The following is a 12,145-nucleotide window of genomic DNA, read 5'->3' as shown; positions in this document are numbered from 1 at the left end:
CTCCCCACTGTCACCAATTTCACGGGAGCATCTGGGTTCACTGGGGTTTTCTCTGGGACTGTGTTGTTACTGTTATTTAATAATGCACATGAGCTTTTTTTGCACAAGAGCTGAAAACATCATCAAAGTAATGGTGTACTTCTTGACACTGTTAATTTCTCAAATGGAAAAATGACGTCAACATATCCCATTTTCTACAGATTCTTTTCAGTGTCTTGTGGATAGACAGGTGCTCTTTGAATGACTCATCACACTCATTGTTTTCCTCTTCAGAGGCACCAGTATGGACTGATGGTCCCACCAGCTGTTTATAGAGTTGTGCAACTGTTCATTAATTTCATTTACGGGGTAACGCTTAACAAGGTAAGTCATTAAAGTACTCAGGTTACTGTTTTGTTGTCATGGATAACACAATGTATTAAATTTGCTGCTCAATAATATTTAGTTACCTTTTCAAATAGTCATCATCAACATTTAGATTTTTTTAATGCAAGGTTACTCCAGGTTAATGCTGTAATACTTTGAAATACTCTTAAATGGCATGATGGCTACCTGCAACATGTTATATAAAATGTTAATTTTGATGGTCATCATCAGACACTCAGTTTGGTTAAAATTTGTGTCCTATTTGGACTGAAGTGTGAGTTATGTAGGTCAGAATTTCAATGTAAAGCTCAGGGGGTCAGCTCGGTGACTGAGGATTAATAATGGAGTAGTATTTTTTGCAGTATCTCTTCATCTTTTTTCATATGAGGGGAAGGCAAGCAGTTACAGCACTTTTCTGGTGAGCATTCATAAACATTTTAATTTTTACATTTAAGGAAAAGTCTATTGGGCCCATGGTTCTGTAATACTAACTGTGTTCTCACAGTCCAGCACAGTTCCTGGGAGTTTGGCAACAACATGCAAGTCAAGTGACACAGGCACAGCATGGCATCCTTGGGATATTTTTGGTGACCTTGCTAATTGTACTAACAATATTCACACTACCAAGAATAACCGCCCAGCTGTGATTGTCACATCACATTTAGATTTTTCTCCCAGCTACATTTGCATTTGCACATGAATTCCATTCCATTTATCATCTGCACATATAGCACGGATCACATGCTGTTACTGGGTGCGGCCAGGGTCATTACATGAGGCAGATTTCATGGCTAGATTGCTGCGTTAAGCAGTCTAGCCATGAAGATGCAGTTTAGCATTAAACTTTAATTATAACCCTGTTTCAGCTGGTTCTTAACATGACTTATTTTACTTGTCAAGATCAAATATGATCTTCAGTCTAAGACACTGCAACTCGTCTGAATAAACGTTATCACTTTTGGGACAAGCAGAAAATTTTTCACTTTTGCCTCTGAATTATAAATGGAGGAACGTGCTGCAGATTTTATCTACATGTGAGGCATCCAAGTGTTAATTAATTAAACAGCCCTGTCTCTTTACTCGGCTCCTTAATTACAAGTGAATTAAACAATGCCCAATGTGAATTATGTCTAATCAGAGGAATAGATTTCACCAATTAAAGTGCCCTCCAGACTCGAGGTGAGAGTAAAAATATGTCGCAGACTTGCTCATAAATCCAAGTATTGATTTGAGTCAGAGTGATGCAATTATTATACAGCGGCCCTCCATCTCCATTGCAATGTCAATTTCCATACACAGAAAAAGACAATGATTGGGAATCGTTAAGCTGACCCTTATATAAATTGCTTTACAAGTCAAAGGATCTACTGTGTTTTGTGTGTGTGTCCTAGAGAGCCAGATTTGTGATGGGAGTCCTTGGAAAGCGTCCATACGTTTTGATTTCTTGCACAGGCTACACTGTGATATTGTTTTATTAGGAAAACTGTTTTTTTTTTCCAGAATACAATCCTCCTTTTTTTCCATTGTCTTTGGTCAGAAACTCAGCCAAAGTCAGAACAGTAATGAACCATGGAGGTAATTTATCACTCTCATTTCTTGTTTAATGATGTGGAAATACTGAAAACCTGTTGAGACTATCTTTGTAATTAAAGGTTACAAGGGAAAAGAATATTATCTTTAAATTGTGTTTCAGCGCACTCTGTTTAAATAACCTTCAGTATGTGCAGAATTTACATGTGACTTCATATTAAGTCATTTTTACAGTGATTTCATCTTTCTTAAACAGGCATACAGTGGGGGACATAATAATTTGATCCCCTGCCAAATTTGCAGGTTTGCTCACTTCCAAAGAAATTAAGTCTCTAATTGTAATGAACAGACATCAACACAAAAAACACATAAAATGTATAAATTGATTTGCATTTATTGAGTGAAATCCCCTCTGTGAATTGCTACCTTATTGTGATGGAGAGGTTTGTATATATTGGGGGGGGGTTGCCCCTGGTATGGTCTCCCCTGGTCCTGGGTGAGGGACCAGACAGAGAGCAATTCAAAAACCCATATGAGTACAGTTCACCTTGCCCGGGATAGGGCTGCCAAGGCCCCCCCTCTTCCAAGAGATTCTGTCCAAGGTCAGGGACGAGTATCTTCCTCAAGTGGAAGAGTATTTCGGGGTGTTGTTCGCGAGTGAGGGTGGAAGGGAGCGACAGGTCGCCAGACGGATTTGCGCTACGGCTGCAGTGATGCGGACGCTGTACTGGTCTGTCATGGTGAAGAAAGAGCTGAGCGTAAAAGCGAAGCTCTCGATTAACCAGTTGATCTATGTCACTATGCTTATCTATGGTCATGAGCTTTGGGTAGGTGTTCCGGGCATGCCCCACCAGGTGGAGGCCTCGGGGCAGATCCAGGACATGCTGGAGAGATTATATCTCTCAGCTGACAGCATACAATCAATCATTCACTCTGTCGATCACAGATACTCCTGATCTCACCTCATCATGTGTATAAAGCGCACCTGTCCACAGAATCAGTTTCTTTCATTCCAACCTCTTCACTATCATCAGCAAGACCAAAGAGCTGTCAAAGGACGTCAGGAACAAGACTGTATACCTGTTGAGTCTAGAATGGGCTACAAGACAGTCAGAAAGAAGCTTGGTGCTGTTGGTGCGATTATTTGGAAATGAGAGAAGGATAAATCACTCTCAGTCAGGAGCACCATAAAAAATCTTGCCTCAGGGGGTGAGAATTATCAATGGAAAGATGATGGATCAGCTTAAAAATGAAAGGAGGAGCTTGTAATTGATCTGATGGCAGTCGGAAGTATCGTTACCAAGAACAGCATTGACACTGAGATTGGAATTCTGCCTGGTCTTCTTTGTCATATTTTGTATTTCATCAAATTCAGATGTTTTCGGTTGGAGAAAGGTCTGGACTGCAAAAAGACCAGTTCAGCACTTCTACCATAAAGCTATGCATATGTAACTGATGCAGGCATTTGGATGTGAGCGTATGTTGCTGTATAACCTATATATTCCTATCACCACAGTCTTTTCAGATGTGCAAGCTTCCAACTCCATAGGCATCAGAGCCGCAGATGTTTAAACTGAGCCCGATAACAAGCAGAATGGTCTCTCCCCTCTTTGGTCTGGAGAACACAGTAACCATGTTTTCCAGAAAGAATTAAAGTTATAAATTGGTCTGGGCCCAGAACAGTTTCTAACTTTGCCTCAGTCCATTTCAAATGAGCTTTAGCCCATGGAAAATGGCATTTCTGGATCCTGTTCACACTTAGCTGCTTCTTTTTTCATGACAGAGCTTTAACCTGCATTTGAGGAAGGACATGGTGAGCGGTGTCCACAAACAGTACGTCCCTTTGTTCCTGAGAACATGCAACGATTTCCACGACAGAACCATGTCTATTTTTGCATAGTGCTACATTAGGACCAAACCTAGATGATGAGATATTCAAAGTCTTCAGAATTTTACATGAGAAATCTGAATTTGCAATGATTCTGAATTTCACAAATCAGTGACAGACTCTGCCTCTCGAAGATGCTCTTTTTATACCCAGTGACTTATTGTCTATTAAGCTAATTAGCTCTAAAATCTTCTTCCAGCTGTTTCTTTTTAGTACCACTTACTTTTCCAGCCTTTTGTTAAACCTGTCCCAATTTTTTGAGATCTGTTGATGTCATCAAATTCAATCAATTAATTGTCTAAATTTACACCTTTGTGCCTTCTACTGTGAACATATAAAATATGTGTTTATAAGATTTCCAATATGGACAAATTTTTAAGTATTGACATACACGATCCAGCAAGATGCGGTTGAGCCGTACATTTCAGTTATCACAGTTATCCTGTGATAAGGTTTTAACTAAATACTTTATTTTATAAATTTATATTTCATATCTCTTTCAACAAAAGATTGACAGCATTTTGATTCAATGCTAATACAGATGCTTGCAAATAGCCACAGCTATGCATAATAGGAGTTTATAATGAGATCTGAAATAAGCCACATCAACACCTAAGTGAAAAACTGGAATGATGCACGTCTCATTCCCACAATGATTGAGATTTATAAAAATGCAGCCAAACATACCCATATCGTTATCTTTCTAAAGCTCATAAAAGAAAAGTGCCTGTGCTTATTTATCTCTTTGTGTAAACACAAATGTATTATGCATCTGCCTCCAGCAGTGTGCTGTCTGAGAATATCATTGCCCAAAAGTAGGTAAAATCACTGAGATATGGCGAGCTGCCAGTCAAATGTACAATGCATTTTAATACTTCAAAGTCCAGTCAAAGTGCAGTGAAGTAAGATTAAAATGGGGCTTCTCTTATCTTTGTGTGTATTTGTAGATGTTTAGCGAGGTAAAATGGTCAAGATGGACTACAGTCTAATTATTCAGGGAGTCCATAACAATGAAATCATTCTCTCTCAAAACAGCCTTTATACACACAAACAAAACCACTGTAATTAAAACAGTCTCTCTCTCTTTCTTCTCTCTCTCACTAGAAATGAGCACACAAGTCTCTTGGAGCAATGAATGCCTCTAATACAAAGCGCTGGAAACCATTTTTCTCCCATATTCACTGTTGCCGAAAGGGAGTTTTCAAAGCTAGGCTATCCTGTGATGTTATGATTATAAGCTCTGGACTAAACTAAAGACATCTTAGAAACGTGGACAGCAAAGGCTGAAAAATGACGACATGCCGATGCCTTCAAGAGGCAAGTGATGACCATCCAACCTTTTCATATCACTCACAGGGGTGAGTCTGAGAGCTGTCCCGTGTAATGAATCGAACGGCACTTTAAAGGTGGCAAAAGCAGCATAAGTACAGATATCGTCTTAATGGTCTGTGGACAGTCTGGGAGATTGAACAATGATTTCTTTTCTGTTTTCAAAGGGAGTAAGTACTTTTTCTATGTAAGACATCTAGCATGAAGTTTGTCAGTCCAGGTCTGAAGCATTTTAATGCTGAACTATACTGGTTACTTTTCCATTGTAGTCCAGGACTCAAAATGGGAACATCAATGATGTAAAACGCACATCTTTTCTTCATATCTAGTCTTGGCTGAAAAATATTTCCAAAAAAAAAGTTGCACTGATTTTGGATGCATAACTTCAACATCTGTTGCCTGGATGTCCTTGTTGGACTTGGAAAATACCATCATTGTTTTAGATTGAAATGAAATAAAGAAAACAGAATCATGATGAGTAAGAAAGGGAAGAAAAAAATCGATTTTTGATTTCTCAATCTGTATGCCATTTCTTATTTTACTGATCCATACACCGATTCAACTGCATCATTTGGTACCAAGAGGTTGTGTTTTTGGCGTGCGTGCATGTCATCATTCTGTTTGCAATCACAGAATGATGCAACCATGCATCATGCAACCAATTATACGGATTTTATGCACGGCCGTTGTTTAAATAAAAACATGTATTGTACATGATAGTCGGATTGGACCACTGTCTGTACATCTACAGCGCGATTGCAATATCCCAACCAGTTTTAAGTGGTTTGAGCCATGTCTAAATGATACAAGGATGCCTTCAGCCATCTCCCTTGTTACACCAGGAAATTACAACTCTTTAAATTAATAATTTTGTTTGCTGGCCAAGGTAGGCAGCAACTCAATTAGCAATAGTTACACATCCTTATAACAAACCCACAAATTCACATTTTCAAGAAAACAAAAAGACAACATGTTTGTTTGAGTGGAGAGCGGTGTCAGTACACACTGCTTCTTCTTTCATACCATGTGACCTAAAGTAAGTGTGGAGTATATATCGGGAAAATAGCTGACCCAAGAATGGACCCATGGAGGAAACCACAGAGCTGACCTGAACTCTTCAACTGCATCAGATAAAGTTCTGTGCGGCAGATGGAAAGCAGCCTAAAGCAGTGGCACTGATGCACTGGCCCAGAGAGTAGGAGTGAATGATCGTCTGTGTCAAAACCTGCACCAAGATCTAGGGGAACTAAAACAGGATTTTCCACCTTAGTTACTAAAAGCAAGTCATTCATCACCTTGAGCGGAACTGCCTCGCTGCTATGAGGTACGAGGAAGGCAGATTGAAATTCCTATAGAGACTATTATTGCCAAAAGGGTAACTAATCAGTTGCTTTTCCCCCCAAGAACCTTGTTCAGAAATGGAGTAGGGAGCAGTCATGAATACTTAATTGGAGTGGGTGGATTCTAAAAATAAATGTAAAAATGTGTAGATTAAGTTTCAAGATTTATTTATTTTTGGGTGGGGCAGTTTGAGTTCTGCTTGTTAGGGCGGTCGACATATATTAAGCCATATATAGTTTATTAGTTAAACTATTGCACATCTAAGCAGTGTAGCTGGAGCTTCTTGTACCTCAAAGAGCCAAATGCACCCATACACAGCACTACGCAGTATTTTAGGTTCTAACTTTGAAATATAAGGGATTATATAAGCTACACTACTCTAATTTTGTGCCAAGCGGTAGATAAAAGGTAAAAAAGATTTGCTTTTCTTCTCTCTGCTCTTTTACAGGGTTGTCAAGCTCCATTACAGCAGGAGACAACCTTCCAGCCTCACCTCTCGGAGCACTCGTGCTGCTCTACAGCACACCAGTCACCAGCCATGCTTTTGCTATCTAATGCATAATTTGGTGCCTAATTTGACAGTCTTCACTTCAGCCTGTTTTGCCTGTAGCTCCTCAGTCAGCAGAACAAGCGCCGGCTGTACCGCGTGCTATTTTTATCTGAGTGCACATCTCTTGTTGATAGGTAATTGTTGAAAACCCTTGTCTCATCAGAGTCTGGGAGCCTGGCATTGTGCGGTAAAATAAAACAAGGTCACAGCAATGGGCTTTATTTACTGTATTATGAGTTTGACTGTGGTAGGGAATGGTGTTTCAAGACATGGAGAAAATTGAAACAGAAGCGAGGCCGCACATCAAACCGTTACTCCCCATACTGGATTTCTGCACGTTATTTGGGAAGCCAGTCCAATTACTACACCCGAGGCCTTCACCAGCAACTCTTGCAGAAGTCATCCGATTATCCTTTTATAGTTATGAACCCAAATCCCCACCTCCAACCCCCCCCTCCCTAAAATCCTATTTGTTGATAACCCTGGCTGTGCCGGCTTAAGAAATCTGAAATGAAACCTGGGGAATACTATCCAGTGAAGTTGCCGTTCTCTCAAGTAAACACAATGCCATTATATCTGCCTGTAATGAAATCGACCAGCACAGGCCACTCGGTCTCATCTGCAGTCATTGCTGGCACTCTGGAGATGGACTCCCTGTACGCATTCACTGTGTTGAGTGTTTTATCAGCAAACAATGATTCAATGCTTTGTGGTCTACCACAAGCTGTGCTTCTCACACATCAAGTGGAGTGCTATTAGGGAATACTTGGGGTGAGGTGCGGTGGGGGCTGGTGTCTAAGGACGAGGTCTCTTTGCACTGCAGGAATAATGCTGACTGAGCCATTCTGATAGACAGGCCACATCTGTATTCAGAGCTCAGTGAGGTTCGGGAGTCCTGTGCGACAATAGCAGTATTTGCCAAAAGGGGGGAAAGCCATGACAAAATAAATGCTGATTGACTTTTGGGGAAAAGTCTGTTTCGGTTCAGTTTGCCAAAGTCCTCAGCTCGGTCTCAAAAAAACTGTAGATATGCTTTTTGGAAATGTATTGTTGTAAAGTAAACCTTATTTGGAATGTCTGCAGGCACAATTATTGACTTTTGACACTCCTAACATATAGGAGAAAACTAAGTGGTACCAAATCACTCAGACGGCAGTACAATATAGTTTGGAACAATCTTTTGTGTCTATTTTGCTTGACCTTTGAATTTCTTCAGTGAAAAAGGCAATTGATCGGCGAGTGTAAGAACACAAACTGTACCGCAGCTCAGTTCCCAATACTGACCTGCTGATGAACTGTTTACTTTCTCAGCAAGACGCTTCCACATTATGTTGTACTTTTTTAATAGTTACAAAAAAAATTGCATATGCCAGGAAGCAAGTTTCACATAGTGTTGTGCATGCTCTCTGTGGGGGTTTTATCAACTAACAGTTCAAAGAGAAAGGTAAGACTCTCATCCAGCATGAATATTATACAATACAAGTTTCTGCAACGTTTTCATGCTGAGATATTCAGAGTTCCTGTTGCATTGAGCAAAGAAATGTGGCGATGATACTGCTGATTTTACCAGCACTTACTATGCAGATAAAAATCTGTTTGGCTTACACACTTTGAGAAGAAAAAATGCATTGGGGTTTTAGAATATTTTGGATAGCATTCAGATGCATACAGTACAGTGCAAATGTCTTGAGTCACCCCTCATTTCTTAATATTTTGCTGGGAAAATGGGAAATGGATGAATCGATTTCTAGAAATGTTGAAATATACGTGGAAATACAGTGTATAGATTAAAAGCAGAGCTTAACAGTCAATATGTGGTTTGACCCCCTTTATTCCTCAGCACCGCTTAAAGAAATTACAAGTTCAGAGTTGAATTCAGGCTTCTTCAGGATTATTTCGCAAGGCTTCTTAAAGGATATTCCAAAGCTCTTCTTTGGATGTTGGCTGCCCTTTGTTCTGTTCTCTGCCAACATGATCCCACACTGCTTCAATAATGTTGATGTCTGAGCTCTGGGGAGGCCGATCCATGACTGATAGTGTTCCACTGTGCGTTTTTCTATCCATGTGATCTTTTTCTGCAAAGCAGTACATTTGGGATCATTGCCACTCTGAAACATGAATCCAGTGCCAATTAGATGCTTCCCAGATGGTATTGCACGGTGGAAAAAATGGGTATGCAACTTTCTTTGTTCATAACTCCATCAGTTTTGACAAAATCCTCAACACAGCTGCCTGAAATGCAGCCCCAAACCATTACAGAACCTCAGACACTTTTTTTTTTGCAGATTGTCATTGCTTGTGCTGATCATATTTATGACAATTTTAACTAAAAGTTTCATATTTGCATTCATTTCATCAGGCCTGATGTCACTGATTTTCAGTCCAGTTCACATGTTAACAAATCGCAGCCTTTTCTCCTCCCTGATGAGGCTTCAATGAACAGTAGTTGGATGAGCTGAAGGGCCACATGCATCTCTTTTTGCCATTTCTTAAGGATATGACTGTCACCTATACTTCATCTCCTATGGATTAGTTTTAAAGCCTGCTGCTTCTTCTTCTGTTCACCTCTTGTTGAGTGTCCTCATTTTTTAGGACACATTACACACTAAGTTTTTGGCGTGTAATGCGTTGCAGTTTTATGTCTGTCAAATTGTGTTATCTTTAGCTTTTTACATAGAGCCAGCTAAAGAAATTGGAACAAGTTATGTGTTTTTGTGTCAGGCTGCTAATACACTGATGTCAGACACCGTAATCCTGGCTCACAGTCTACGGACTAAATCATCCCAAAGGCGTGCAAGCAGGTTGAGGTCAGGACTCTGTGCAGGCCAGTCAAGTTCTTCCTCAGTAAACTCACCCATCCATGTCTTTATGGACCTTGCTTTGTGAACTGGTGCACAGTCATGTTGTAACAGGAAGGAGCCATCTCCAAACTGTTCCCACAAAGTTGGGAGGACGAAATTGTTCAAAGGCTTGGATGCAGCTGCTCACCCATGAAACCCATTCCCTGAAGATCTCTACGCACTGTTCTTAAATTAATCTGAAGGCCACAAGAGGTTTGGAAGCCTTCAACGACTGACTGCAGAAAGTTGGAAACCTCTGCACACTATGTGACTCATCATCTGCTGATCCCGCTCTGTGATTTTACATGGCCTAGCACTAACAGCCGACTGTGAAATACTTAGTAGTGAGGAAATTTCACGTCTGGTCACACAGGTGGCATCCTATCACGGTACCACTGAGCTCCTGAGGGCGACCCATTCTTTCACAAATGTTTGTAGAAGCAGTCTGCATGCCTAGGTGCAAGAAAGCTCCTTGGAAGCAAATATAAAGAAATGAGGGATGCTGCAAGACTTTTGCACAGTACTGTACACTGGTTTTAGGTGTTTACACTGCAAGCTTTGCATCATCATGGCATGTACTAGTAATGCTGTTTGATCGTATTTGCCTTCTAGGTGAAAATGTGCTTGGAAAAAATACTCAGCGGGACAGAATGTGAGTAAGTAAAAGTTTTATTCTCTTGGGTTCATCATCAAACATATTCTGGCAATTCCTTTTTCTTTTTTTTTACTTACTGTACCAAAGCACACCAAAGCACTCACTGTTAAGCATCTTCTTTTTTTTTAAGGGTGAGCTTGGTTGAAAATTCAGCGAGTTATGTTGTGAACAGACCTCCTGCCTCCTTAAATATGCATTCCAAGACACGGCCACCCCGTAACAATATGGCAGCTGCACTGAAGCACAAGATTCAGCAGCGAGGTAATGGAGCTAACAAAATGCAGTCTGGTTACAATCGTAAATATGTTTTGTTCTTTTGTGTGGTTGAAGTAAAGAACAATGTATCGCACATTATTTGTTTTAAGTTTGCAAAGTAAAAAAGTTGGGATGGTAGAAAGTGAGGCAAAAAGAAATATGGTTTAGCGTCTGTAATTTGCATGTAAGCTTCTGGTGGATGTTGAGATTTGTCATTTTATGGCTATATTTGCAATGATGCGTTGAGGAGGACAACACTTTTTTGTCTCTGGAAAGAAAAGGCGATATCTGGACCTCTTTGTCTTTGGTCTTCACTTGATTACACAGCTTCCATTTGGGGCACCAGAGAGAGGCAACTGCACTGCATTTGGCCCTCACTTGAATTAATTTGGGCACAACATTTAAATGTGTCAGCATTAACATTCATACACCTTGCCATGTTTTCAGTGTGGAATCGTGACATTGAGGAGTGAGGAGTGCTGTCTTTCACACTAGGAAAGTTACTTGCTACCTAAATGCTAATCAAGTCCCTAAGAACGGAGCAAGAATATGAAATGATTTTAGTGTAGTGGCTGTTGGGTGCTTTGGAACTTCCTTGCTCATCATGTGACTCACAGTGGACCATGCCAGAGCTGCCTGATTAAATTATTTTATCCCATTCATGGCCATGCAAAAGCCAGCAGGAGGTCAGCCAGCTAAAAGCCAGCTGGAGTGTGATTAATGATCTGCGTGCCCCAAAATGCAAAAGTGTGAGGAAGATTTTTGAGCATCCAACGAGCAACTTTCATCTCAGTGAATAGAAAGCAGTTTTCGGGCGCATTATCCAATTTTTCTGATACATTCATTGGCTGCTAAACACAACTTGAGACCCAGTCTGCTGATGTAGCTACAGCTGCCTTTCTCCATAAAATTATCTTGCATCCATACTGAATGAAAACATATAAACTGCAAAGCTTTTTAACACTTTTACACACTTCCTTCTTCCTGCCTTTCCTTTAGTTGGTGGAAATCTCAGCTTAAGTAATATAATTTATGATGACTAATTTTCAGTCTCAATCAGTCACCAGTGAATATTTTCGTGTCATATTTTGCTGCTTTTTGATGGTAATAAATGAACTTAAACAGCTTTTATGTTCTCCTTAGAGTTTCTTGCATATTCCCTAATAAAGACTGAAGTTTGGAAACACCTGCATCACAATTTTCTTACTACCACGAGTACCGTTCAAGTTGGTCATTAAGAATGCTGGTTATAAAGAGATATATGTGTACAAGTTTAGCTAAAACCGTACTCAGCATGCCTAGGAGATGTAGAGCTAGTCTACATTTAGCTCATGGTTCTAAAGTTTGCATATGCAGCTTTGACTGCATGAAGATAAAAATCCCTATAAGAT

At 40.1% G+C, this 12,145-nt stretch overlaps 1 long non-coding RNA gene across 1 annotated transcript; it reads left to right on the top strand.

Moving 5' to 3' along the window:
• Nucleotides 1–271: 271 nt before the first annotated feature.
• On the top strand, nucleotides 272–10,325 carry LOC147329937 (uncharacterized). Its single transcript, XR_015129226.1, has 3 exons — nucleotides 272–363; nucleotides 4,889–5,142; nucleotides 6,903–10,325. It is a non-coding gene; the product is annotated as an uncharacterized LOC147329937 (long non-coding RNA).
• The last annotated feature ends 1,820 nt before the right edge of the window (nucleotides 10,326–12,145 follow it).

Source organism: Aulonocara sp. 'chitande type north' Nkhata Bay, linkage group LG5, assembly GCF_057382095.1.
Source record: "Aulonocara sp. 'chitande type north' Nkhata Bay isolate Kocher_YH1m ecotype deep benthic linkage group LG5, A_spYH_male_GT1.1, whole genome shotgun sequence".
In the NCBI taxonomy this organism is placed as follows: domain Eukaryota; kingdom Metazoa; phylum Chordata; class Actinopteri; order Cichliformes; family Cichlidae; genus Aulonocara; species Aulonocara sp. 'chitande type north' Nkhata Bay.
The sequence above is the reverse complement of the archived record's forward strand: the minus strand, read 5'-3'. Positions and strand labels throughout refer to the sequence as shown.